Source organism: Urocitellus parryii, chromosome 6 (genome assembly GCF_045843805.1).
Source record: "Urocitellus parryii isolate mUroPar1 chromosome 6, mUroPar1.hap1, whole genome shotgun sequence".
In the NCBI taxonomy this organism is placed as follows: Eukaryota; Metazoa; Chordata; class Mammalia; order Rodentia; family Sciuridae; genus Urocitellus; species Urocitellus parryii.
In genome coordinates this window covers 190,590,099-190,615,691 of record NC_135536.1, presented here as the reverse complement: position 1 = coordinate 190,615,691, position 25,593 = coordinate 190,590,099, and positions in this window count along the sequence as shown.

Sequence of the window (25,593 nt, the reverse complement as noted above, 5' to 3'; positions counted from 1 at the left end):
GGCGGGTAGGTGTACTTCAGGCTTCATGAGCAGCAGAGAAAGAATTCAAAGGTTTCTCGTCCTCTCTAAGAGCAGTATCAGGATCACAGCACTTGGATTACACGTGTGCTTGAGAAGTTTTTATCCCCCAAATAACCACCACGACAGCACCCCAAATCCAAAAGAGAAACAGTTCTGAAGTTTAGATGAAATTAAACAAATTAAAAAAAATCCCATAGTAAGAGAAATTATTTCCTGTAATGTTATGGGGAATTATCAACATTACCATCTTTGATTGGTACCTATACCTCAAAGGATGTGAATGTACATCCAGGGAGATCAGAACTGAAAGGTTACTATTTAAATATCACAGGTGCCTAAACATTAATTTGTGAAAGCATTGCTTCTGGCACAAGTGTCACAGGAGGAGAAAGAACTTTTAAATATATGCCAGTACTTTTCAACCCAGGGTGATTTTGCTTACCCTCCCATCTGTCCCCCCTCAACCCCGCCCCCCTGCAGAACACTTGGCGATGTTTGGAAATACTTTTTTGACTGTCCCTTCTGGAGTAGAGGAACTCCTTGCATCTAGTGGATGAATACTGGAGCTGCTGCTAAACATCGTGCCAGACACAACACAGTCCCCGAAACAAAGACTTCTCTGGCTCCAAATGTTGACAGTGCCCAGGTTTAAAAGCCCCGGCTGTGCTAAGCTGGAGGCTTCTGCTCTGCTTTCCATCATACCCAGGTCAGGTTACCTGCAGAGCTGCTGTGGTCAGGGTGGAACCAGTCTTGACTGTGGTACTTGCAAATCAATCATACGGTGGGACAGAATATAAATGAAGCTCCTACCTGGAACATCACTTGGCATTTCTGTTTCTCTGTGCCTGTGGGAACCAATGATGTTGACTGAAGGGCCATTGTGTCTTTAAAACCATCATTTCACGAGATTTAATTTTTTAAAAATTCTTAAAAATAAAACAAACAAGGAACCCATTGGCACGGGCACACGATATCTCACATTTTTTCTGTCTCCAGCTATTTTCTGACGTCTGTGATGTCAGCAGGGATGGAAAGAAGCATCAGTGAGCAAGAAGACACACGCAGTCCTCACCTGGTGGGCCCATGGTCTAAGCCTGGATTCACAGCTGTCCCACAAAGGGCCAGGAAGAAATACTGCAGACTTGGGGGCCCTCTGGGTTCTGTCACAGTCACTCCACTCCACTTTTGTGGCACAAAAGCAGCAGAGACAGCATGTGAACAAATGGACAAGGCTGTGTTCTAATAAAACTTTATTCATGAAAACAAACTGCTGGCTGGATTGATCCCATGAGAGGTTGCTTCCCGATCTCTGTTCTGGATTCCTGAGACAGACATTATCAGATCAGGGCCAGATGAGCCAGATTTTTTCCTTCTGTCTGGTATTCTGTTCCCCTGCGTTCTGCATGATAATTCCCTTATTATACGCAGCTCTCAGTTCAAATGTCACCTTCTCAGAGAACTCTGCCCCAAACATCTTCCAAAAAATGGACTTCCCTGTTCTATTTTCTATCACAACATCCTGCGTTCTGAGCTTCTTGGTGTGTATAAGCCAAAGCATGGTGTTCATATTTCTGTTAAATATATATATATTTTTTTTTTTGCATAAAAGCAGGGGCTTTTTCTGCCTTTACACCCAAACTCCTACTCCTTGAGTCAGTGCCTAGCCCATGAGAGAGGGTGGCTAGGAGTGAGCCAGGGACACTTACAAGAACGGACTTAGCAGGGGGACTTAAACTGTGTGGTGGGAGGGGAGCAGGTTTGACCCTCGGTTACTAAAGACATCCTTGAAGGAGCTGCTACTCCTAGTAGCTAACATTAATTGATAACAACCAGGAAACGTTCTAAGCATTTGTGCTGGTAGCAATCTTAGGAAGTAGGAATTCATATTATAGTCCATTTTATAGGTAAGAGAATAACTGAGTGTCAGAACTTGATTAGGGTAACTGGAACCAGAACCTCAGTCTTAAACACTGTAGTGTGCTCCTTCTCCCATTCACACACACAAAAAAAAATGAATGTTTTTAAAAATTGGATTATTCTGGAAATGGTTGACCGCATTGGTCACTTTGCTCTAGGATGGCAGAGAGAACCAGAGAGAGTCTTAGTGGCCCCAAGTCCACATCTTCCTCTTGAGACAGCTCTAAGAATCATGTCGTTAGAGAGAGGTGATGGAAACAGACGTGGGTTTGGGGGCTGGAGAAGGGGTAGGGAACAGGAGAAAGAACACAGCCACCGAGACTCAGGAGAGGGGTGACTTTGTGCTTGGGCATCTGGAATCGTGGACATGCCATTTTGCAGAGATGGAGGAGGCAGATGGAACAGTTTGGAGACTAAGGGCAAATTAATTATTATCTTTATCATTATTCTTAAATAATTGCAGGCAGATATTCTTCTCCCAAGAACAAGCTACTAACCTCTGGGAAGGCTTCTCTCTTCCAGGCACATATCATACAGGGAACTTCACGTTCAAGTGCTTAGGGTAGGGCTGGGTTTGTGGCTCAGGGGTAGAGCGCTTGCCTAGCATGTGGGGCTTTCATTTCCACCTCCAGCTCCGTGGAGGGGGATGGAATCCTCAAGTTTGAGGATATAATATTTAATCACAAAGCCTGACCTCAAGTCTCATAGACATATGCTCTGAATTTTAAAAGCCTTCCTCCAAAAGCATTTAAAGTTTACCATTTTATTAAATAAGTCCCAGCCATCCAGACAGTCTGACCAGGATAATATGGAATTATTTATCAAGATGGTTGTTCTGAGACATTGTTCTGAGAAATTGATGGAATCCGTACCTTGTCCTCTTGTGCACTGTGATGAGACCCAGTTTCTTTTAGATGTGTCTGGGACGGATAATCTGGGCTGCACTGATGCGGTGTGGCCGTTTGGTGGCTCTGTTGTGGGTCACAACCTGGGTCAGGCCACCGCAGCTTCCTTCCCCCTGACTTGCCTTTCTGGCCCCTGGACTGGCTGGGCCCGGCTCCTGGAGATGCAGCCTCTCTCATTGTGTGCTGCGGACTTCTTCCTGTCGATTGAATGTCGTCGTTAACGTTAGATGATGCTTAGTTGGGTCAGGAGACAATCCCTTTTGTTCTCCCTCCCAGGAATTCTTTTTCATCCTGTGGTGAAATGGGGAGGCTTGATCAGATGTGCTCCCCACTGAACCTGGAGTTAAAGTACGCACCCTCCTTTCCAGCCTCCACAGCCCTGACCCCTTCATTAAAGCAGGGGAGCAGCCCTTTCCTGCTGCACCGTCTCCTCCCTCTTTCTGCCTAGCTCAGCCTCATGGCCTTCTTCTAGTCCCTTGAGCTAGTGAAGCCTCTTCCTGCATCTACTATTTCAGGAGCAAAAATGTTCTTTGTTCCTGTTTCAATATGATCTGTCTAATGCACTCTTTCAGTGATATCCTAAATGTCACCTCCTGGGGGCAGCCTTCTCTGACCACCTTCTCCTCCTCTTCTTCCTCCTCTTCCAAACTGGGTCATTCCCACCTGTTACATGTTATCACTATTTCGCTCCTCTCTATAGAATGTATATCAATTAACATGAAATGTGGGTTTATGCTTTTCTTTCTTTACTTAATTTTTACTTTTTAATAGTCTTCAAAACTCTCCATAGGTAAGTTATCCACAGTACCTTTGGTGCCTAGAACAGTGCTTAGCATGTAACAGCTGGTCAATAAGCAAACAAATAAGTGAATAATGAATAAGAGAATAAATACTCAGCTCATCAGACCTCAAATCCCATTAGATATGACGTGGGGATATTCAGAACTGAATTCTGATGCTTATTCTGAGTTTACATAAAATCTATCCATTATTTTATGCAAACTTTTATTCTATATCTTTGCTCAGTATTAAAGTTTAAACAAAGGATATTAAATATACCAATGTGACCCACTAGTACATAAAATTTATCCATTAAAAGCATACTATGGTATTGAAAGCCCAGACGAATGTATGATGAATGTGATTTGGGGAGCATTGTTTTATGATCATAAGCAAATGAAAAACAAAACAACAACAACAACAACAACAAAGTGGATTTTTGTTGTTTTAGAGAAAGAAAGACTTCTAGATTCTTCTTTCACACCATGTAAACCAAAGTAGAGACTGACAATGAAGTATTTTCTAACTCTATTTGACCACAGAGAATCAGCCGGTTACAGGTCATTTTGTAGCTCTGCAGCTGCGTGGAAGGAGAGGAGGTTAACATCTCGTGTTTCTGACGCTCGGGGAGCTAAGACGGTATTGATTTTTTAGATGAATCTCCACCTTTCCCGCAACCAAATCGTGGGAACTCTGCTCCCTTCCTGTAACTGGCAAGCAGCTTCCAATTGCTGGCCTTGCCGATGGTTTGAATGTTAATTATAACTGTGTCTTACGAGTGGAATCCTGGAGTCCCCACTGTCATTTTCTACATGGAACCTCAAAGGGCAAAAGGAGGGCCCGAGAGCCAGGGATATTGAAGAAGTGAAATCAGTGCTTTAAATGACCCCGTGGAGGTGGGAAAGGAAGCCATATTCAGATGGTGAAAATAATCTGATTTTGAAATCCAACTTTCAAAGGGGAAAACCAAGACAAGTTTTAAAGTTCTGCTTCTAGCAGGAGACAAACAATTTGGAAGATCAAATAGAGAGCTGCGTTACCGGGGTCTTCATGAAAAAAAAAAAATAGTTGGTATCTGAAACTCAAAAGAATGTGGGCTCTGCCAATATGTACTTTTCAACCCCCGCCCCCCGCCGTGAATAACATTTCTGTTTTATTTAATGACTACCAGGCATGACTCATGAATTTGATAGTAAACAGGACAGTCTTCTAGCCTCAGGTATTTTTAACTATCTAAACAGAAAAGGGGAATATTTAGGGTATAAAAAGGACATGAATTTTGTAATAAAAATAGCATGAGGGTTGGGTGGACGGAGCTGAGCTCTCTCTACGGAATACCGAGTTAAACAGATTACCATATGTTCCCTCCAGGAGCATTTGAAAAATGAAGACCAAATGTGTTTTATAGAATGATGTTCTTCATAATGCAGATCGCCACTGATTTGAAGCTTCAGCTAAAATAAATACGATACCTTTTGAGTGCTATTCACAAACACTGGTGACCTATCAATTTCCCTATCTCGGGAAAAGGGAACCGGAGGATGACAGCTCCCTCCCAGAAGAGTGGTTGATATACGTTAAGTGGCTGTGTCTCTGCTTCTGATTATTAATTTTGGCGAATATAGAGCAAGGAGATGTCCCCAGACTCTGCAGACGCTTCTTGGAACATGAAGGTCTTCAGGCCTCGCCAAGAGAGCCCCTGTTACAGAGTTAGAGATTCCAGATCTGGTTTCGGGACTGTGCTGATGTGCCTTGAAGCCCAGCAATTCAGAGCTCCTGAGAGTCTTGCATTCCAAGATGCTGGGAGGGTCCTGCTGGTGTCTCCTCATGGTTATCTGCATCTATAAAATCTGCAAAAGCAAACTGTTTTAGGCACAATTGGTTAAGATGCTGTCTTTTACCACTATGACTTTCCCTCCATCACACCTCCCTTTGAATTAATGTTATGGTGACATTTTAAGACCTGGTTATTGGAAAGGCGAGTGTAGGGTGCATCTTTACAGGGTTCATATGATGCATTCACATGACCCTCTACCACTTTCATTTATAGTTAAGGCCCTAGCAGTATCTTGGTGTAGGAATGACTTTGAGAACATTCCTACACCCTCTGTGCAAATGAGCCTGATGCTATGGTGGGCAGGTGCAGGGTCACTGCCAGATGAATAAAATCCAAGGTGCCTGCAATGTCAACAGGCAGTGGAGGACAAGCACCATTCAGAAAGCAAGGAGCCAGAAACTGGTCTGGGGAAAGTTCTGTGCATTGGACATATGCCCTTTTGAGGGGAAGATTCGATTCTAATCAGCCATTAGAAAAAATTACAAGTTCTATTTTCTCAAGAACCATTAATGCAACATACACAACTATAAATGTACCATATATTTTCTTTTTTGACAGAAATTTTAAAAATTATAATTCTACTGTTTAAATTTCTTGCTGATTTGACACAGAATAAATACTGACAGATGAAGATAACACAAAACTCACAATATACGTTAAGTAGAAGTATCAGTGACAAACCTAACTGGGCCTCCTTAACTCAAAGAGAGCTTAAAATCAGTCACTACTCACAAAGCTTGAGGTTTCCCTGCATTCCTCCAGCTCACGTATAAAAGCAATTTGATGGAGGCTTTCCCAAATTTTACAACTAATCTAAAAATGTAGATGCCATTACCAATCATGTGTTATAAAGCTCACATAAATGTTTGTAAACTATCAAAAATTAAAAAAAAAGTTTTGATCAACCATGCTAGGAGAAAGACTAAATTATTTTTGTATTTTCTCGATAGAAAAAGTATAAAATCGTTGTCATGAAGAGGTGATCAAAGAGTATGAAGCTTGAAATGTAAGAAAAATATTTTAGAGATGTCAGACAGTTAATAAAATATTAAGTTATTTTTCTAGATTTTGTGATGTTTGCAGTTTGTTAACTTTTTAAAATTCATGATTTGTCTTGATTTATTTTCTCACTCCGCATGAATACCTACTTTCTTATCTGTTGGTATCAGTAATTTGGATTCCTTCCTTCAATAAGAGAATCCAAATTAAATAAGCTTTAGGGTCAACAAAACCTGAATCTTGCCCAGTGGTGGTGTGACATGAAATGCTTCAGTCATGTCACCTCTGTCCCTCACCTGAGGGTGGTCGTGAGGAGGACTTTTGGACGATGAGCCATGGCACCTGGGCTGCATGACAAAATCTGCAGACCTCTGTGCAGAGCCTCCAAAGGCCGGAACCATGCTGGAGCTGCCAGGTGCCCTCCTGACCTTAGGGAGCTGCTCAGCATCCATGCGGGACTCCCTATGTTCATGCAGACAGGTCTTCCTGCACAGGGTCACCACAGGTCCCCTCTGCAGGGGCTACAGAAGTCCAGCTGGAGAGCCCTGGGGAGAATTACTCAGGCTATTGTCAGGGAGTTCCCCTTCCCTTGCTCATTCCTCTCCATTGTGCATTTTCCTAGGAGATGGAAGGCCCTAGAGCGGCGGAAGTGACATCCCTGCTGCTTCTGGAGTTTCTTCCAGAGAGCAGTCTCAGAGGCGGTGAGGGTTTGTATGGCCATGGGTACAGCCACCCCAGTATCCGGACACGGGTTTTGTGGGTATCTAGAGGGAGGAGGGGGAGCACCTCTGCTGTTTCCGGTACTCATATTTCAGGTACACCTGGCTATGGGGCCGGCCCTAGTGGAACTGTTTCTTAATCCTGAATCAGGGGGTATTCCTGAAGCCAGGGGCTCTAGTAGCAGCTCCCTGACTCACCACATTCCTGATGCTGGCAGACATGGGAGCTCCCTGTCCAGCACGTCCTGTGCTGGGGTTCTCAGGGACTCCTGGACAGGGCCTCGGTGTAGTCAGTCTTCTCTGCAACCAAATCTGGACCAATCCAGGATGGCCACCGAGCCTTCCCCTAACATACTGAAAAATGGGAAGAGTCAAAAAGATGGCTGGAAGTGTCAGGGATTGCTGATAGGGACTCATTGTCTGTTATGGAGAAAGCAGGTCCCACCCTCATGACCAGGACTAACTCAGGATGCAGAACTCCACACCAGTAGGGAAATGATGATGACCAGTAGTGGCCAGAGCCCCAATCTCTGGAATTCAAGATCAACCTCAAGGAAAGGGGGAGGTGAAATCCCAAGTCAATTTTAGGCCACCTAGTGAAAAAATGTTGACAAAGAAATTATATTTGGAGATCAAAAAATGCAAGTTTTTCACTCCCGAATATATGGATTGAGACCAAACCCACTACTAAACAAGAGCCACCCTACAGTGAGTGCTGACAGGTGCCCATTCTTTCATGCCCTCGTCTCACCTCTTCTTCACACCAGCCAATGAGAGGCCACCATCATTGTCTCCATTTGATCCATGCAGGAAAAGAGGCTTAGAGTTTCCTGATGGCCTATTCAGAATTCAGACTGGGGATTTGCATATGGAAAACATCTTGAGTGAGAAAATAAGAGGAAAAGATAAAGACCTGGACAGAGAAGGAGAGTTGACTGATTCCCGGAAGCTCCTGTGCAAAGTGACTTACTGAAGCCAGGGGCTCTAGTAGCAGCTCCCTGACTCACCACATTCCTGATGCTGGCAGACATGGGAGCTCCCTGTCCAGCATGTCCTGCACTGGGGTTCTCAGGGACTCCTGGACAGGGCCTCGGTGTAGTCAGTTTTCTCTGCAACCAAATCTGGACCAATCCAGAAGGGTAGGGAGGAAGGGAACTGAACTCTAGAGAATCATAAAGTGGGAAGAGACTCACGTCCCTTTTTTGAATGAGCATGATGTCGCCCTCTTCTGTGCTTCTTCAGGTTATGAAGACCGCTCTGCAGACCCCTGGGCTCACATCTCCTCCTGGTGCGCTGAACGGTCTCGGGGAAGCTGCGCTGTCCAGGGGACGTTGGGCCACTGCTGTTCGCTGCTCTTGTTCTTAGGTGTGAGCTCAGTGAGCTGTTCCCACTCGAACTGCAGTGGAGAAAGACCGGCCACTCCCCTGCCAGGAGCCACGTGGGGGATGCTCTGGGAGACCTCTTCCTCCAGGTGGCTGTCAGTGGCCACTGCAGCACTCTGGCTGAAGAAACCCCAGAGCAGAGCAAAGGTTCTGTGTCTGGCCCAGGAAAGCATGGGCCCGGGAGGCCCCCTGTGCCCAGGAGGCTCCCTGTGCCCTCCCCGTGCTCCTGATCTCTCCTTCACCTCCACGCCTCACCCCCTGACTCTCCTGTGTCCCAGGTACTCATGGAGCCTGAGCAGAGCTGTGGACAGAACCACGGGCTCCGCCTGGATTCGCATCCTGGTTCAGACCTCATTAAATACACAACTTCGTGCAAAGATTTGTGCTCTCCGTATTTCATTTCCCTCACCTTAAAATGGGATGTTTTTTATTCCTTGATTCCATGAGTCAATGATGTTCAAGAGCTTCAAACACAGTGCCCCAGACATAGTAACTGCTCATGAAATTTTAGGAGTTTTCCCGCTGTTCGTTTTAGAACTGGGTGTTTCCAAACTCATTCATTTATATCCCAATGTTCATTATTTTTGCCATATTCAAGGACCTTCAATAATAGTATGGTATTTACTGTTTTCATCAAACTCAAATTGACCTAAGTAATAACATCAGTGACATAAAGGATTTAATCTGCAGGTTAAATTGTTTTCAATAGCTATTTATTCATTCCCAAATGATTAAAGTTTACAAGTTAACTCCTGTATTCTTTAGCATCATCTCTCTGCATTGATGGGATGGTGTACAGTTCAAGAAACATTTGTGTGAACAATGGCTTTCACACTCACTTTTCTTTATTTTATCCCGAACTCATTAATTTTACTTATTTACTCATCTAGCTATTTATTTAGGTATTTGAGTCACTAATGTTTTATTTTGGGGGGGGGTGGTGCCAGGGATTGAACTCAGGGGCACTCGATCACTGAACCACATCCCCAACCCTATTTTGTATTTTACTTAGAGACAGGGTCCCACTGAGTTGCTTAGCACCTCGATTTTGCTGAGGCTGGCTTTGAACTCTCGATCCTCCTGCCTCAGCCTCCTGAGCCACTGGGATTTCAGGCGCGTGCCACCATGCCCAGCTGAGTCACTAATTTTTGAAATGGTTTCTCACTAGCCGTATACTAAGGATCTGAGGTGCTCAGACCCTGTGCTGGTGCTGACAGGAGGCAAATAAAAGCCTAAGCCCTTGCCCTGGGAATCCCTGCGAGGGAACTCATGATGCAAACAAGCAATTATGGCACATGGAGAACTTCCTGGGAGACAGAGTGGGAGGCGCTGGGGAGTGAGAGGAGGAAGGCAGGTTCCTTTGCCTGGGGGAGCCTCTGCCCCTGCAGGGAATGGTTCTCTGAGGGTGCTCACTCAGCCCTCCCCGTGGGTGCTCCTGATGCAACCATCACCTGTTGTTGCCACGGGTGTGGATGTCAGCTCGGAAAACACCTGTGTGGAGTTAGATGATGGAGGAAGCAGCTCAGAAAGGACTCCAGCCCCAGAACCCTCTTGCTTCTTTCCATCTTTCTTTCAATGCATGTTTGTTGAGGACTTATTATATGCTGCTTCTTGAAAATATGGCCTCTGGCATCACCCCTTTATGATCTGTTATGGAGGTCAGGGGCTATGATAGAAACCATCAGACAAATAATCCACTTGACAATTGTGATAGCTGCCAGGAGAGCATGGGTGGTGTCATGAGCTTGCATAAATAATCCAAATGGACATGGGAATTAAAAGATCCACTGAGACAGAGAGGCTTAAGGGAGGATCTAAAGGGTGTAAAAACCTCACCAGGCACGGGGTTGGGAGGGTGGTGGGGGAATGCAGCGTCACAGGCAGTGGCATCTCAGCTGGAGATGGGACTCAGGAGGGGCTCTGAGGAACAGACCCCCCTTTGGATGGACATAGTAAAGATCCAAATGGAGGGACTGAAGGTGGAGATTCTGGATGTCCAAGATCACCTGGGAGCTGGAGGCAATGTGTTTTCCATCGTTATCTTATGTGCAATGGAAAAATAATATTGAAGATTTTAAGCAGGGGAGTTCCCGACTCAGCTGACGGGAGAAGGTGCAAAAGAAGGTGGAAAGGGATGGAGCAGAGGAAAAGAAAAGCCTGAATGGATTCTTCGAATGAATTCATTGCCAAGGTGACCCCGAAGAGACCAAGGAGGGCAAGGGCACTATGGAGACCACATCATAGTGACCTGGGAGTCCCTTTACATTCCACGCTCCGGAGAGAGCCTGGGCTCTGGGGCCCAGCAGAGGGCAGTTCAAGTTCTGCCTCTGTTTCTCCGACAACTTGGCCTCCATCTCTCTTCCCTCCATTTCTTCCTTTCCAAAATGGAGGTCTTAATAGCCGGGTTGGTACACAGAAATTCTGGCACAGAGTAGAGGCCCCGACAGGTGCAAAGAGAGACTGTGTCGTGTTCTTTTCCTCCACTGGCCTGCAGGGAAACGAGCTCTCACGTTGGTTTTGCAGTGTTTTCTAGAGAAACAGCCATACTATAAAAATATTCTTTCTGATATGCTGCACATTATAGTAAATGGCATTATTCATGGATGTGTCAAAGCCATAAAATAGGAGATTTTGAGATGATCACAGCTGTGAATGATTAATATTTTCATCCCAAGATGCCGCAGAGGTACCAAGGCTATGTTAATTATTACATGCCTGAGCCTCATAGCCGGGGCTTCCTCCCCATGTGCCTGTTAATTTGCTCATATGCTGTGCAGCTGATGGGACCAGGAGCGTCTCCCCTCAGAACACACAGCGGACCTCCAGCAGTTCTTCATGTCCCTATGAACTGCTTTATGCTTCCGCAGAAGGAAAAAAAATTAACATCCTCAAATCCAACGGCAATGACGGGGCCTGAGCCGAAATGTTAGTGGAGAGCTGCTTTATCCAAGAAATGCTTCAAGATTTTGTTTTGGTTTGCAATTTATTTCTTGCTCCTAATTTTCTTTGGAAATTCCAGACACTGCACTGAAATCATGACTACCCCATGTGCAGACACTACCAGCTTTCATACGGGTTTTCACTCACACACAATTCTAAATTTCTTGGAATCGTCTCTCTATTATTATTTAGAGGGTATTTTTACATATGCCAATTGCCGTCTTTAAAAGAGCAGGTACATTGGGATGCAAGGAAACCCACTTACTCTATGGATATTTGTTTAGGTTTCAGTGTTCTCTCTCTTTATTTCGAGATTGATTTCATATCATCACCTTCAAAGAATATAGGTAGATAAAAAAAAAAAAAGAACAACTACAAAAAACCCGAGCCGAGTCCTCATCCTCAAGGTGAATTCGCGAATCTCTCCCGACCCGAGCCTGCTCTTAGAGATGGAACCAATTTTTTCCTGCAATTTCCGTAAATCTCTCTATTCATATGATTTCACTAGGATCAGTGTCTGTTGAAAAATCTAGTTTAAGCTGCCTGGCAGTCTGCAAAGAGGAAGATCTATTAATTTAATCATTTGTATGAATCATGTCTAAATGATCTCAGCAGAGAAAATGTGTTAGCCATTTAAATCCCATCATTACATATTATATAATAATTACTGCTAATTCTCGTTTGGATGGGCCACAGTTTGGCTTCCCGTCCCCTAAATGGGGAGGATTGGATGACCTCACCAAATTGAGCCTCTCTGGCCCTTCGGCTTCTCTGCCTTCCTCATTATGGACTTAACAGCCACATCCCGGTCCAGGGCCCAGTCCACTCGGAGTCTGTTTTCTGCTGGTAATTAGTATGCATTTGGTGATCGCGGAGTTTGCCCTTAGCAGAGAACAGAACCTAATGTTAATCATGGCTGTGTCTTTCTCCCTTTGACTCTGATCTGACAGCATCGCCTGGCTTGTCCCATACCTAATTTTTTGCCCTTACCAGCCAACTCGCACCTCCACGTCGCACAGTGTCAGAATTAGAAACTTTTGACAGATCTGTAATCATGCGGTTCTCATCAACTCTATGTATGTTAGTCATTTCATTTCCACATTCTAACAGTTAATATGCCTTAATTTCTCTCACTTTGTGAATATTTAATTCCTCCCTTTTCAACATCATTTTTAGGTTGTGTGAATCATTTTCAAAGCCTTTGCTCTTCTCCCCGCACTATCATCTGCATATTTTATGAAATGGCACGGTTAAGTCTCGGAGGGCTCTTGATAAAAATGGAACTGGCAGTCTGCTCATTAGCTGTTTACCTGGAGCTGTGAGTCCCCGATAATGGCCAGCTCCCATTTGGGTTCGAATTAGGATTCTCTGACAAATAACAACCAGAAGCTATCTCGGGGATGTCCGCCTGCCTGGCGGTGCCCTCCTGTTCCCACTGCAGTGTTGTAGGCAGCGTGCTTCTGGGGGTGGACAGAGGACGGCACCCCACATCCGAGGCGGTCTCCTTTCTGAAGTGGAGACACCAAGGCGTTAATAAATCAGCACCTGTAAGCACAGCACAACTCCCCTGAAAGGACACTAATAAAGGTCAGGGCGTCTGACCTTCTGGAGCTTTGCAGATGCCAGAAGCCAATTCTCTGCTGTAACTAGGGGACCAACTGTCCTACTGTGGCTGGGACTCGGGTTTCCCAGGGCATGGGACTTAAAGTTTTGGAATTAAGAACAACCTGAGCAAATGTGGGTGGGTTGGTCAACTTGCTCCTGCTCACTGGAGGATGGCCATCAGTTCCTCCTCCCCTCTAAGGTAGAGGGAATGTCTTTGAAGGATTGCATAGACATGCCAAGTCGCTTCTCTGCATTTGCCAGGGGGACTTAGAGAAGAAGAGCACAGGCCCCAGCCCTGTGGTCTGCAGTCATAGTTTGAATGCTGGCACTGTTTTTATTGACTTATCACCTGCATGGAAAAATGAAGAGATTCAGAGATTCTATTCAAAATTCAGGATGTCTACTTCTTCTGAAAAACTAAAGACATGGCTCCACCATGTCCCCTCCTTCACAGAAATGATCAGTCAGCTGGAGCCAACAGCAGCTGTCCTGTTAGATGGGGCATCTGCTCTCCACTTACGACCCTCCCTGTATTGCTCCCAGCTGGTCCCATTAATTCTGTGCACCTCTCTGGTCTCAGTTTGCATCCGATTCTGAACTTCCGGGTAAAAGTGAAGGGTGTGGGCTTTGCAGTAGATTTGAGACTCGATCCTCTCTTCTCAGCCGTCTTTTACCTTACCTAAGATAAATGAGCACACTAGGTCTCTGCTTTCTCCCCTGTAACTTGAGAATAGAGAAATCAGACTCCCATAACAATATGATGTTATCCATATTAAATCGAGTAATGTATGTGCATTGAGACAGGCATACAAACAATTCCGTGGTTGCTTGGAATATAGCAAGTGTTCATTAAAAGGGCTCTTCCCCCCTCTGTTATGATTTGATTATTGTTAGCTTTACAGAAAAATAAAATAAAATCTAGAATTGCCAGGCAAGTGACTTAATGTATAAATCAAAACAATAAAGGAGGCTATTAATGGCATTGAGAAAATATTTTATCATGTTTGTCAAATATTGAGCTATGCCAAAGCAATTCCAGGTAAGCACCTGTGCTATTAATGGTACCATCGACTGTGCCACAGGAAACAGCTCTCCATTCTCGTTGTACAGATAGTTGGGATTCCTCTTGGCACTAGTGAATCCTCTAACACCTTTTGGAATTCAGCAAACCTGCGTGTTTTATGTAGAATGAATTCTTTTGTAGTAGAATCTTGTTTCCTAAAGATTTCATCCTGCTGAAATGGTTTTATCATAAGGTAGACTTGTGTCACTAGGGATTTTATCACCAGGCAAAAATGATATAATATTAATATCTTGGATTTACATACCAGTTTTTTCTTCTGAACAGTTCAAAGGTACTATATGGTTCCCCAAGAAATGGCATTTGACATTAATGAAGACAGTGTTCTGCCACAGGAAACAACTGTTTATATTTTTAATGCCCTCCTAACCCCTTTAAAACAGACCACATCACACCAGCAACTCAGAGTTGTTCTAAGTGGGTGCTCCGGAGCTGTGCAGTTGGATGAAAAGTATTTTTGATTTAGAATCATTTGGACTTGACTTTGAATCTGCAGTTGGTGCCTGAAGCTGTCTGGTACTGGCACCCACAAAATGCAAAGTGTAATAAAGGAGTCACTTACAAAGCTGGGGCAGGGTACAGAGAAACTGCTAGGAACCGTGGAGCACCTGAGGACTCTTAGCAGCAGGACTCTGCTATCACAAGGGCAGGAGGAAGGAGAGGTGACTGGCCTCAGGAGACTGAATTGTGTAGAGAGGGCCACCGTGTCCTAAGAGGGTCCCTGCCAATTTGTGAACCTGCCCACCTCCCAGAGAGGAAAACCTACTGAGATCACCCTTTCCTGCCACCTGCAAGTTCCTGGTCAAGTTCTCCATTGGCTGCACCAGGCAGAAGCCGAAGGCCAAGGAGCCCAGAGCATGGAGACAAAGTCAAGGAATCAGGAGGGGCCTAAGCCACCAGATGTGACTCTGACCAAAGCTCTTAACTTCTCTGAGACTCAGTTTCTCTCTTAAGAAGGAAAGTTACAGGACCCCTTCCCCAGAGTGTTAGTTGAGTATAAAATGAGAATCCAGGTAATCTGTGCAGTTACCTGGCACAGTCCTCATACATAGTAGGTCCTCACAGAAGGAGGAAGCAGACCAGGTCCAGCATAGGGTCGTTGCATCTAGGAGGCTATCTGAGCCAGGGAGGGACCAGGTGCTGGAAGATTTGTGAAGCTCTGTGAAAATGTAGGAACTGTAAAATACAAATCTGATCCCAAAATATAAAATTAGACTCAGTAACAATAGTCAAATCCATAATTGATTTTATATGAAGCATGATCATACATGAGTGGATCAAACCGTAACCAATCTTATTTAGTTCTATGCAAGTTTATTTGAAGTGAGACATGTTTGATATGTGTCACTAGCCCTTATGAAGTTATCATTCGTGTATTCCCTTTCTTGGCTTTCTCAGGGAAGATTGTGTTTTCTAAACTCAAGCCTCTGTACACGACCATCTCACTGTCATTGAATCAATAGGATCATCAAGCATTAGAGCTGCAGGGAGAACACACTGACTAAGAGCAAATTAAAAAATAGGTAGCTTATAGGTTATGCTCAATCTTGTGATCCTTTTACACACAAATTTGTATTTTAAAAAATCAATTAAAAAATGATGAACCAAAGTCTTAAAAAAACTGATAAGATACTATATTTCATTGATTACAAAAAACCATTGTTTTTCACATTTTAATGTCTCAGAAATTAGGTTGCACCTAGTTTCAAGTCTTCTAATCTTAGACTTGAAATACAGAGGTGGCGTTCAGCTCTGGGCCAGGTGCCCTCGAGTATCAAAAGTGGAGCAGAGTTCTTGAAAGAAGACTGTATTGGTTAATTTGAATCGTCATCTTGATTGCATTAAGAGATGCCAAGAATTAAGAGGATTATGAGTGTGTTGGTGAGGGTGTGTCTAGGAATGATTGGCATGTGGGATGGCCAATTGAAATGGCAAATGGAGACCCTCTCTAAGTGTGGGCAGCACCGTCCTAAAGGATGGTGGCTTGGATGGAGTAAAAGTTGGGAGAACAAGGAAGCAGAAGCAGATGCAAGCTCAATTCTTTTTGAATTGGTTCTTGATGGTCGCTGCCATTATCTGAGGATAGTGGACTCTTGCTTCTTTACTCTTCCAAAGCATATTCTCCAGAAGCCTTTGGTCTCTAACTTGGGTAGCACTGTTGATCCCTCTTGTTCTATGGCTTCAGCCTCTTGGACCATGCAGCTACTTACTGCTTCTCCCAGCTCTCCAGCCGCAGATGGACATTGTGGATTATCCAGCTTCTGGTTGCATAGGAAACCTAATAAGTCCCCCTGTTATGATTACACTTCCTGTTGCTTCTGTTCCTCTAGAGAACCCTGACTAATACAAGGACCAAGGCTCTGGTCCAACACATCCTCTCCATGCCTTCTTTGTCCATTGGAGTTTGCAGAACCCCAGTGAGTGGCTTAAACTTGGGCTCTGGGTCTGCAGAAGCCTTTTAGGAAGGAGGAGAAAGGCGTGGGCTGATGTTTACATTGCAGATCTCCCAGTGGCATTTGATCTGGAGTAAATGCACAAGTCAAATTGTTGGTTCACTTGAGTACAAAAATGATGGCTACCTCCCAATCAGAAGTTCTGATTGGCAGCTCTTGATCCATTAGCAATAACAAAATAAGGGAGTTGGGGGGGGGCAAGAGCTCCTATTATGTAGTAAATGAAGTGTGGCAGATAAATGTAGGTCTCTTGGGAGGGAAGAGAAAGGCAGGGCAAAGGGTACCCTTGACAGCGGAAACATTAGAAAATATAGCTCCAGAGACTTTTAATAACTTTCCCAAAATTACGTGGCCCGCTAACAGCTCCTGACATTCAGTCTAACACTGTCTCCTTTTAAACTGAATCTTACCTCTGCAGAGAAACTTATGGAAAAGTAGGCTCAAACTGCGTTCAGGAAAACTCTTGAACATAGTGACTTTCAGAAAGAGATTTCTTCACTTTCATCTAAGTACATGCCAGCAAAAAGCCTGAATAAAAACAGCTATGCTATTATGCTTACATAGACTATTCCTGAGGTACTTTTGGGGGGACAATAAGGCATTTCCCCCCGGATTGTTATTTCTCATGCACAATCCCTTCTTGTATTATATTTTAGATCATGAACTGGTAAATTGCAGGAAGCAGATCACTTTTATCTTTGCCGCTACATCTGAAAATTTGACATGACAATAAACTCTATTTTGTGCTAGTGACCTGAGATATAGAGATAACACATATGAATCTTCTTTATGCTCTTTGACTGAAGGATACATTTTAAATGTGAGCAATTATTCAATATTATTTTTTTAAAGAAATACAGATCATCCAATCTTGCAAATAAAAGATGATTCCTCAGGGGGTGCTCTCGACGTCACCTTTCTAATCCTGAATCCTTCAAGCGAGGAAGCTTCCAGACTTCACCTCCTACCATTGTCCTACAGTCTAATTGATAGCACCGTCGGAATACTCATTTCTTAATTTCAGCACATTACTCATTTACAGCGCTTGCTATTCAGGTATCTGGGAGAGGTAGCCGGCCTCCCCAACCTCAGTCAATTAGATCAGCTATTGTTTCTGATTAAGATATCACATCCCAGAGAGTAATAGCAATTAGAGTCGGAACAGGGACCCCATGGGCTACACAGTCCACTTCTCTGCCAGCACAAGAGATGGTTGCACATGGCACTGGAGCTGTACGTGGTCTTCCTGATGTTGGTCTTTTTAAATCCCAGCACCCGTCGGTGTTAATTATGTCCCCATCCAACATCCCACCATGACTTCATCTTCTACTTTGCATTGCTGATTCTCATGCACCGGCGCTGACTGATGGCTGCCTGGTAATATCATCTCATCCAAATACATCGGGCAAGTATGTTTTTTTTTTCCTTTTTCTTTTTTGCTATAGAGAGCAACTGTTACTATTTGGTTTGGTTTTTATCGGAAGTTAGAGGTACACTTTATATAGATAAATGTTTTTTGCAGGGCGGGTTCCTGAATTCCAAAATGTCTATAACATAATAAGTAATTTTTTTGCATCAGATCTGCTTTTAAAATCATGCCTCTCTGTGGCCAAATCTGTTTTGGGATTATTCTGTAGGTGCACAGAATGGTGTCTATAAGAAATGAGCTGGAATTATTAGAATCTTTTCTTTAAACCAGTTCCTTCAGTGCATGGGGGTCAGTAGACAGGTCTTGGGAAAATGACCCTGAGAGTAGTTATTTAAGGAGCTGATGGTTAAATGATTCTGTTTACTATGCACCGTTGAGCTCTGTAAAGAAGTTTACAACCCACCATGATCACCATACTAGCAAGTCATAGTGATAAATACTAGCTTTATTTTGATAAGTGTTTGTATTAATTAAATTGATTTACTTAATATCATCAAATATTTATTAAGTTAAATTAATGTTTTACTTATTAAATTTGATAATTATTGTATTTTATTAAAATGTAATTATTACATCTCATTTTACTATACCATATAATATTCCAGAAATATAAAACTTTACTGTTCACTACATTAGTAAATGAAAACTTTATTTTAAATTAAAATTTTAAAATAATTTTATTATTATTATTTTCCTTTTAAACCAGTTTCTTTCTTTTCTTTTTTTTTTTTTTTTTTTTTTTTTTGGTACTGGGAATTGAACGCCAGGGCACTTAACCCCTGAGCCACACCCTCAGTCCTTTTTTTATATTTTATTTTGAGACCTGTCTCAAAATATTTTTAAAATATGTATATATATATATATATATATATGTGAAAATATGCATACATATTTTTAACATATGTATAATATTTCATCATTTCCTAAATTAGTCTCCAAAAATAAACATTTAGACTATATTAACCTGGCCACAATGACCATCTCCATGCAAACATAGTTTTGAGGCCTCAGACAAACATTTCTGGGTCCACCAAGTTGCTTAGGGCCTTGCTAAATTGCTGAGATTGACATTGAACTCTCCATCCTCCTGCCTCAACCTCCTGAGCCACTGGGAACCAGTTCCCTTTTTAAACATTAATTTCCAAAATACCTGGGGGCTTTTTCCACCTTTCAGGTTGAGATATAAATGAGAAACGGGACCGAGGTTACTTTGTTTAAATTTGGAATCTTCCAAACCTGTCTCATCATTATGTTAGCTGCAAATTTTCATTACATATTTTATTTGTTGCTTATGTAAATCAACCCCAGAGTGATTTAGTAAATAAATGTGTTTTGAACAGTGTCATTAACTTTGTTATTTTTTTTGTCACTTTGCAAATAATGCAAATACTCTTTGTTTTAAATTTAAAGCAACACAGGAAACAATGAGATGATAGAATGACCACGTCCTCTTTGAGTCTATAGCTTGTACCCTGACTCCCTGATGAAATCCTGTCAATCTTTTCTTGTATCTTTTTCTGGAAAGATATTACAAATATTTAAATAATTTAAGATTTATGTAAGTATTTAACAAAGCTGGGACAATACAACACAAATGGGGCTCTAACTTGTCTTTTCAACTTAATACAGAATAACATCAATAAATACAGGGCCTGTTTAGTACAGGGCCCATGTTTCTTTAAGCTCTTTTTATATATTAATTCATTTAATCTTCCTGACAACCCTATGAGATGGTATATTCTTATTTTTTAATGTATGAGGAAACAGAGTCGGTGAGGTTGAACATATTGCTGAAGGACATAAGTTATTAAAAGGATAGAACTAAGATTTAATTATACCCTGGAGATCTTTCAATATTTGAGAATAACAATGAATGCTATTATTTTTAGCATATGTATAATATTTCACCATTTCCTAAATTAGTCTCCGAAAATAAACACTTAGACTATATTAACATGGCCACAACGACCATCTCCAGGCACACACAGCTTGGAGGCCGCAGACAAACATTTCTGGGTCCAATTCTTAGAAGTACCATGGCTTGACAGGCCAGGCGCGTTTACATCTTGAGAGAGAAAAACCAAACCATCCTTCAGAGAAGTGGCTCAGTTTCCTCCCACCCAGGGCCCTTCCTGAAATCACAGAGCTGTGCTCAGCCCTCCTGAATTCTCCAGTCAGGGGCTGGGGACTGGAGCCGCATGAGCCTCTGCCCATCAGTTAGAAGGAGGCTGAGTGAATTGTTGCAGTGGCGGGCTCCTTGGGTGAGTCTAGAGGAACTGCGAGCCGGCCACCCCTGTGCACTTAGCACAGCTGTGCCTACTGCTCACCCTTCTGTCGCACACAGATGCAGTGCTACCTCCTTGAACACTTGGGCTTCTGGTCTTAGAACAGCGGTTCTCAATTGGGGATGATTTTGTGCTCCATGAGTTTAAGCACTGTCTTGGGGCATATTTGGTGGTCACAGCCAAGTGACTACCACAGAGAGAGTGCTGCTGGCGTTCTGGAGGCACAGGCTGAATACCCCACGATGCCCAGCACATCTCTTCGCCCCGGTAGAGTCATCAGTGCAAAATGTCAGTGTGTCCAGGGTTGAGAAAGGCCCTAGCTCAATGATCACCTTCTCTTTGATACTGTCAGTCAGCTGCCTAATGCCAAGGGGTGACCGTCCCTCCTCTGGATGCCTGTAGGTCCTCAGGCATGTTCTTTTCATGGCATGGGGCTGTAATTGCTCAGCCACACAGCCATCCACTCTAATGGATGATTTACTACTGGGAACAAGACACTGTCTTGTCCACGTGGAAGTCTCACCACTGACACATTGCCTGTAAATAGGAGCGAAAAGATACTCACCAGAAGGAAGAGGCAAAAGATCAAAAGAAGGGACAAGAACGAAGAGGTGGAGAAAAGTGAGAGAGAGAAAAAAAAGGGATTAAAAAACGTGTCTGAATAAATGAAGTAGCTTCCCAGGTACTGCATTCTAAGGAGACACGTTTGGAGAGAGCTCATAAAACCTGGCAGACTTTATCGATTCATTTAACAAGTATTTATTGAGTCCCTACTATGTTCTGGGCCACGCAATGGGCTCTGTGTAGAGGGTGAATCAAAGGGACATCTTTCCTGACTTCATAAAGTTTACCACTTCTTCAACGAGACAGATAATATGAAAAGCAAACGAATTGTCATATAAAGTGAAACTGTCAGCAAGGAGGTGTCAGGGTGGCTTCTCTGCAGAGGTGGGAAGGAGGCACATGGCGTTTAAAGGAGATTTGGGATGGGGGAACTGTCGCCCTTACAAGATGAAGGGATTTTCATTTTGGAGAGTCTAAGAAATCAAGAATCCAGGGGTGGCACGAATAAGGTGAAAGGTGTAAGAAAGAGACTGCAAGGCGCAGGCCTAGATCATGATGCCTTCCATGCTGTCTTTCCTGCCTCTGGACCTTGAACAGGCTCCCCTGGCTACGGCTTCTGGTCCGCGCTGTTCATTCTTCTTCCTGAATATAGTCATTCCCCACTGTCTTCTGGTTGTTCACTCTTACTCACGTGTTACTGCCAAACCCAAATATATTCTTTCTGCTCGCCCATATACAAGCCTGATTCCTTCCTCTAATTCCCAAGACGTCATGCTATTACCGACTCCAGTCTTGATAGACACCGACTCTGGGTGGCAGAAAGGTGCGTTTATTTCCCCACAACTAAAATACCCAGGCGTTTTCATTTTCACTATTGGCTGGATATTCTTAATCTCCTTCTTTCAATCGCTTCCAGATTAAATCTCAGTAGTATTCAAGATTTCCTATCCATCCTCCTCCCACTTAGAGTGAAATCTTCAGAGAGCTGGGGGTATGGTGGGAAAGTCTTTCAAGCATTAGAAGAGAAACTTGTGGGCCTCCTGCCGCTCCGGGTTCCCACCAGCCTCCACGGCAGGGAGGCTGTTCCCTCTGGTGTCTGAAGGCCAAGCTTCGGGATCTCCTTCTTCCACCTGTCACCGGTGCGTCTTTGTCCATTTCTTGTATCTTAGCACATGTCCTCAGCTCCTTGGGAACTCGGGAACTCTTGGCTGGTCCACAGGATATTGGCACAATGGAGACTTTGGGACACTGTCCCTAGGAGTCTGCATCTAGAGATGTCCCTCAGCCCTGCTAATGGACAGCTTAGGGGTTCTGTTTACTGGTGCCGTTTTGCTGTTTACCTGGTTGGGGGAGGGTTCTGGCCAAGAGACTTTCAGGCTGACTTCGCTGTACAGGAGGGAGAGAGTGCCCTGTCCTCTTGCCCGGAAGCTTCTCAAAAACCTACCTGTGCATTTCTCTCACACTTAGCTTCTCCCACCAAAGGCGACAGGAGAGAAAGGAGAAAGGTTCCCTTGGACACCCACCAAAGGGCTTAGTCTTGCCCCAAACTCCTCTCCCAACCAACATCACTTTTCAGAAGTTTCCTTTCCAGGTGAGAATAAGGCTACCCCGTGACCCCACGGGATCTGCCCATGTGCTTTGGTTTATTTATTTTGGTTTCTTTACTCAGTCCTTCCTCCGTGATCGAGCACTGATATTTCAAATTCTGATAAGGCCTCCTTTTTTTTCCCCCTCTTAACTAAGCCTGACTCTTGAAATTCAAAAACGCTTTGGCTTTCCAGGTATTGGTCTTGCATGTTTAATAAGTTGGAAAATGACTTTTCTCTTTTTTCCTGGTCTCTGTCTGCCTTTTGCTTGAGCCCTTGAGAGTCCTCTTGGAGGTGGGAGACATATGGTAAGTGGCGCTGGAGGCTCACATATTTGACTACCCACACTTGGCCCCACCCAGGAGTTGCAGTGTATTATAACATCTCCACACTTTTTGATGTCCTCAGCACCTTGCCTGTGAGCTCCTCAGAGAGTGCCTCTTTCATCATCTCAGCAGAATTCCCCTTGGTGACACATGGTAAGTGCTCGGCTTGCCTGCAAGCAAATATTCCTTGAGCTCCACTTTGTGTAAGATGTAGGGGCTACACAGTGAGGATCCTATTGGTCAAAATAGAGTCCCCAGCTTTGACAGAGCTCGCATCTAGCCCAGAAGGTGGGTGCGTAACAGATCATCACCAAGTAACTGACTAATTCATGCAATAAGATATGTAACTAAGGGCCCCAGACTTGTATTTTTTTTCTTCTTCTAGTTTTAAAAGGCAGATTATGAGGGTTTCTGGTTGATGTTCTGAAGAAGTGGACACTTGAACAGAGAAGTGAAAGTTAAGCAGCCAAGTGATGGTTGAATGGAGTGGGGGAGGGGAGCGTTGGAATTAGGGACCAGCAGAAAACTGTGGGAAGGGGGAAGTCAGCTTTCTCAGAGCACTCAGAGAAGGTCCATTTGACTGGAGGTCAGAGAAAAAGAAAGAGAGAAAAATACCTCCATGATAAGCTGATGAGTGGACAGGAACCAGACCAGACATTTAATATGGATGGAGGAAATAAAGGAATGGATGAGCTCAGAGCAGCTCGAGACTTTGCCTTCTGCTCCGGGTTAGAACCATGGTAGCCTAGAGTCTGTGGTTTCTTAACATTGACTCATACAAATATGAGTGGTGTGATCATGAACTAAAGACAGGGCTACAGGCAGGACCGTGGCAAGTATCCAGCACCTTCAACGCAAATCCCAACTGCACGCTGGCGCATGGCGCATCTGTGGATCTGATTGGGGCAGCAGCATTTCTCCCTCACCCGTCCACTCGGTGGATTCCAGTGGAGCAAAGCAAGGCTTGAGAAGGAAGACATTCCAGCAGCCTGTGTCCAGGGTCAAGGGTCAGGGGTGGGCAAAGCATCTGCTTTGGATGCTTTGAAGAATGGAATATTGACTCGGGTCCCAGATTGCAAGAGCCTGGTGAGCCCTCTGACCTGCCCGTGTCAGGGAGAGCTGGGACAGCAAGCCTGGTCCAAGGAGGCAGCTTCCTGCACCGATGGAGAACTCGGATAAATGTGGATGGGATTGATTTAGGGCTGGTAGGTGCCGGGCAGAAAGGCGAAACTCCGGGAGGATCAACCTACTAACCACTACTTGGGGTTAGGAATCTGGCGATGTCAAGGGAATCATGGCGGTTGCCCCGTGGGTCTGGACTCTGGCGAGCAGCCCACTGGCACAAGGATGTGGCCCTCACTGTGTTTTCCAATCGCTCTAATAAAAGTCAGATGGGGAAGCTAATCAGATCGTTCTCTTGGCCTGGACCCTTTTAAATCAAAGAGAGCTCTATTTTGGCTCTCCATGTTAAGTAGACCCAGAGACCTGACATTTTGTGTTTATTTGAAATGATAAACTTAATCATGAGCAAAATGTTAAGAGATGACAGAACTGGCCACAGTAAGGTCACCTCGCGTCTCTGCCAAACATAATGCAGGCTCTCGCCTTCACTGGTTGCCAATCTCTGCCGCAGGGGGCCCGCTGAGCTCGCAAATGGGGACCGGAGTCTGTCTATGTGATAATTAATCCATGGCGCTCCGTAAAGACTGCCAAATCTGCCATATGGTAGTTTTATGACCTGGACTGCTGTTATCTCTGGAGAAAGCTAACATCATAATCTCATTTACTTGTTATCTGTGATTAGAACTTGTACATCTACAGGGTAAAACGCAAGCTCCGGCAGAAAGCCTGGGATTGCAGAGTCCTGAGATGTCTCTACCCAACTTTGAGAGCAGCACTGTGCACACCATCCACGCACGCAGGGAAGGTGCCCGAGTGTGCCCCGCACTGCTCGGGACCCACGAGGAAGATGGCAGTGAGTTTTGGACTCCACCACATGGCGATGGCTGCAACACCGCGATGGCAGCACCTCCCCCGTGAGGGCAGGACGGGCTGCCTCCCAGACACCTCGTGGGACAGGCTCACATTTCTCCCTCCTTTGTGTGTCTTGGGTGTCAACAGGCCCAAGGCTCTTCATCGATTTGTTTTATGGTGACATAAAGTTTGGAAGGACTCATCGGAGGTGATGTAGACTTTGATGAACTCTCAAAAGAGTTTCATTGAGAAGTAAAAGGGATCAAAGACCTCAGAATTAGACCAGAAACTATGCAACTCCTAGATGAAAATGTAGGGTCAACACTCCAGCAAGGACCTTCTCAATAGAAACCTAAAGCTCAAGAAATAAGGCCTAGAGATAATAAATAGATGGCATCGAATGAGAAAGCTTCTGCACAGCAAACGAAACAATTAGGAATGTGAAGAGAGAACCCACAGATTGGGAGAAAACTTTGCTACCTACTCTTCTGACAGAGGACTGATATCTAGAATATGTTAATATCTAGAATATATAAAGAGCTCAAAAAAATTACACCCCCAAATCAAATAACCCAATTAACAAATGAGCAAATGAACTAAACAGACACTTCTCAATGGAAGAAATACAAATAGCCAACAGATACATGAAAAAAAAAAGTTCAATATCCGTGACAATTAGGGAAATGCAAATCAAAACTTCATTGAGATTTTATCTCACACCAGTCAGAATGGCAACCATCAAGAGTACAATAATAAATGCTGGAAAGGATGTGGAGAAAAAGGAACACTT